This window comes from Montipora capricornis, chromosome 7, assembly GCF_036669925.1.
Source record: "Montipora capricornis isolate CH-2021 chromosome 7, ASM3666992v2, whole genome shotgun sequence".
In the NCBI taxonomy this organism is placed as follows: Eukaryota; Metazoa; Cnidaria; class Anthozoa; order Scleractinia; family Acroporidae; genus Montipora; species Montipora capricornis.
In genome coordinates, this window is record NC_090889.1 from 5872389 (window position 1) to 5876705 (window position 4317).

At 38.2% G+C, this 4317-nt stretch overlaps 1 pseudogene; it reads left to right on the plus strand.

Annotated features, from left to right (window-relative positions):
• Positions 1 to 1390: 1390 nt before the first annotated feature.
• On the plus strand, positions 1391 to 2825 carry LOC138055415 (uncharacterized; annotated as a pseudogene).
• Positions 2826 to 4317: the final 1492 nt, after the last annotated feature.

Consider the following 4317-nt stretch of genomic DNA (forward strand, 5'->3'; position numbering starts at 1 on the left):
AAAACTACAGAAGTGTCATAATTTCACTGAAAGAGCCAAGCTTTATTTGTAAACAAGTTCATGAAACTGTTAAACATTTTCAGTGGGCTTGAAGTGTAGATCCTTCTAAAATTTAGTATTTATTTTTTGTTCAAAGTATGTTCAGTCGAATCTCAACCAACCCGGACGAGTTCCGAAGAGAAGAGGACCAGTAGTGTCAGGTTCTGAAACAGAGTGTGTAGCTAGTGCAGATAATGATAGGGAGATGGTAGTTATACCAAAGGAGTCCTTTTTAGAAATGGAGGAAAATTTAAAGATTTTGTCTCAAAGTAAGTGAAATTGCTTGCTTGTTCTGCCTTTGAATTCCACTTTCAGCTGTGATCAGTGGTGTAGTTGAGTGTGGACACCATCTTTAAGAGCGCGTTCGTTTGGGATCAATCCGGAATAAGAATAATTGGAATAATGCAAGTAAGCGTTTGTTTGGGAGCTATTCTCATTCCGGAATACCTGGATTTCCATTCCGGCTATTCTGCTCCCAGGAGCAGAATAGCCAGAATATATTCCGGAATATATTCTTATTCCGGAATATATCCCAAACGAACGCGCCCTAAAATTAAACAAAATTGATGCCAGAAAAATTGCATTAAAGGATCATTTGAAATTTTGAGATAAAAGGTCTTCAAAACTAAATAATGTATAAACAACAAACCAACGGGAAGAAACTTACAACCATAGTTGCTCGCAGGGACAGTACAATTTTGAGGAAGAAATTAGCAATTCCAAGCCTCTAAAAGTTAATGTCTGGCTAGATTTGCTCCAAAACCCCTAACACAAGCTCCTACCACTGGTGAATGTACTCCCCCCCCCACCAATAAGACTGTTGCTGCCCCATTCATGTCACTAGCTCTCTTTGTTAAGTGGGGGGGGGGCAGAAGTGGAAATTAATCAGTCAACAAACAGACAGACAAGCTGCTTCTGGACTACTCTTTGAAGCAACCTTCCAGCCATGCACCCATGTCCAAACTTATGATGGAAGAGGGTCAATCAGATAAATCAGCTTCAAATTAACTGATAAAATAAAGAAATAAACAAGTAAAACAAGCTACATTTTAGTAAAAAATCCAGACGTGTATAATTTTACTAAAACCTGTAACTAAAAATGGTACAAACAGTAGTATACAATGGCCACCTACATAGAAGTATTTTGATTGATGCGTTTTTTCCCTTACAAATTAATGGTAGACAAAAGCTACTTTTGATGTTCCATATACATAACAAGAATCTTTATTTAATGCATTGCAACAAGGTCAACTCTTCCAAAATTAACCCCATTATGCCCCCCCTCCCCCCAAGGACCCTTAAAAGCCATATTTTGAACATTACGTTTGTCTGAAATTTGTTTTATTCTTTCATGTATTCTGTAGGATGTGACATAAAGCAAGAACTCAACTTGGTCAAAAACAAAATATACAGTGAGATAATTGCTAACAACGGAATCCACGTCTATCAGCCTGAAATGTTCAGAGAATTCTGCATCTCAGCAGGGGCAAACAAATATTTTTGATGCCATTCTTGATGCAATTACATCAGCAAGGCACTCTGCTGAGCATATCAATCTTAATAAGAAAAGGGCTGTGTCAGTTATTTACAACCTATGCTACTGTTTGAGTCAGGCATGCAATACACTTCAAACTGACAATGCCCTTTACCTTGGGAGTTGTAATATAAATCAAGAAGGTATCGAAACACAACACACTATGGGTCTCTCTTGTGCTAGAAGGACAGTGAACACCATTGCTAAATCGTTGTCTGAAAATCATTGCAAGTCATTCAAAAATTTCATTCAAGATGCGATTGAAAACAAGTAGCTTTTAGTGCTGATCATAGATGACTTCAACTCAATTCACACCAAACGAAGACCACAGCCAGATAAGGCATCCAAAGCAAAGTCCACGTGTACGATAGTCATTGAAGCTTTTAAAAACATACCTGCCATAAGTGTTCTGCAGGCCAGTATCATGCATGATGTAAAGGGCATCAGTATAAACACATGCCTACAGATTATAACATCTGCCTCATGTATGCAAAACATGAGCTGTTCATATGCTTCTGTTATGCCAAACTGGCTTACTGAGGCGTTTTTCAATCCAGAACTTCAACCCCAGCGACTCAACACCCATCATTATTCAGAAAATGACAATGTGCAAACAATCAGAAAAATGGATGACCTTCACCTTGTAGACTTTGTGGAGTTACAACTCAAGTCCAAGGAGGACTTTAATGCAGCATATGACATATCACTTAGTGCTGGTTTGGGTGATTATGCAAAAAAGTTCATTATTTTTCAGCCTGGTGATTGGCCATGTCAGTTTTTCTGCCGTCAAATAATATATCAGTGTGTGAAGAAATTTATCAGCTATCAGGAACCTCATCAAGCCAACTGTGAAAACACTCAAGCTGCATCAGATCATTCTGCATATTCTTATCCATCCTTCACTGGTTCTGACAATGAGCAAAGTTTTCCATTAAACTTGTCTTCTCAGCCCTCCATTCTCTCTGTGATTCCAATGATAGGTCCTCTTCACATATCCTTGAACAGTAGAGAACATATTGTTACTTCCTTCCATCCATTTTTTAAAACAGTTTATGAAAGAATTTTTACTAGATCAAAACTGGCAGACAAACCAAAACCCTGGAGGATCAGCTTGCTCTTGGAAATTGTTTATGGAGGATGGACATTAACACGAGAGTCTGTGATGAAACACACAAGTTTTTACACCATAATCGGTCTGGCCGTAAGGGTGGTGCTACAGGTTTGCTGTTCAGAGAAAACATTGATGTGTTGAAAATCAATGCGGGTGAGAAAACCTCTTTCGAGTTCTCGGAATGGAGCTTAAATACCAACTCGTTTCACACTAGGTTGTCAATTATCTATCGTCTACCCTACTCTAATCTGCATCCGGTGTCTCTGAAAACGTTTTTTGACGAGTTTGCTTCATACATGGAGAGTATCATTCTAACACCAGAACCGCTTATCATTACGGGTGACTTTAATATCCATGTTAATAATGTGAACGATTCTGATGCTTGTGAATTTTTGGATTTGCTGGCGTCACTTGGCCTGAAACAACATGTGATTGGTCCTACCCATGAGGGTGGCCACACCCTGGACTTGGTGATCACCAGGCAATATGATCAGGTGATTAAGAGCTGATGCCCGTAAGTATCAAACATCGTCCGACAGTTCGAAAAAATCGACCTCCATTTTATTTCATCAAAAGATTCCCTATATAAAAGTATTTTCGAAAATGGAGTTAAAAATTTTCAGTGAATTTTATTTTTCGAGAAATCAAGCATTGTCTGATTTTGCCCAGATGGGGCTCGGAGCCACCCTCAAAATCGGCCAATTTTGTGAATGTTCAGCAGCCTCGCAAAGCAAGAACATGAAAAAAGGGAAACTATCTTTTATATCTCGTAAAAGTACACCATTTGACCTTCTAAAAACCGATAGTTGATATTCTTCTTTCGCTTTTCTAAGCAAATTAAAGGCCCCTGCATAAACCTCCTCTAAATCATGGTCGTTTCGCTTAAATTTTACTCTAAATCCCAGGGTAAAAATCTCAGCTGGTGCGCATCGTTTTTTCGATAAAAACACTTTCTAGGGATTCTTAACCTTTCATTACAAACATATAAAATTTCTACCGGCGGCCCGTGAATACTCTCTTGCTGGGAGAATCAAACATCCAAGCGATTTTCAGTCTTTCCGCACATCGCGCTGTTCCAATTCTAGTGCGTGTCGTGAAGGAAAAATTTTAAAACTACTTGCCCTGATTTGTTAAGAACTTTCTGAAACCATTTATTATTAGAAAAAAATAGCCAAGAGAAGTAATATTCTCTCTGGTACCTCGGATTCTCGAAGGAAAAAGTATTAGCCTGTGACAATGCTTGCGTGACAGTTTCATTCGCTGTGATTTCCACTTAACTTTGTTTGAAAGGATAAATTCGCCAATATCATACAATATTCAATATTGCTTATCACTTACTAGGTTTCGTCATGTTGAGGATCAAAAAGAGTGTGATATTTTAGGGGTCTTGGGCTCTTGATGTTTTGTATATATGTGTTTTCTGACAGTGACATCGCATGTGCAGATATGTCCAGAAATGCCCAGACGGCATTTACCTATTTTCCCAGCCGTGTTATATTTAGTAAATGGAAATAAATAAGCATCACACTTCTGCGTTTATGAGAATTGACAAAATTAAGAATCTATTTTAATGACTTCAGTTTTTTACTTGCTAGGTTTCTTCAAGTTGGGGTTTTTGTTGGTTTTTTCACAT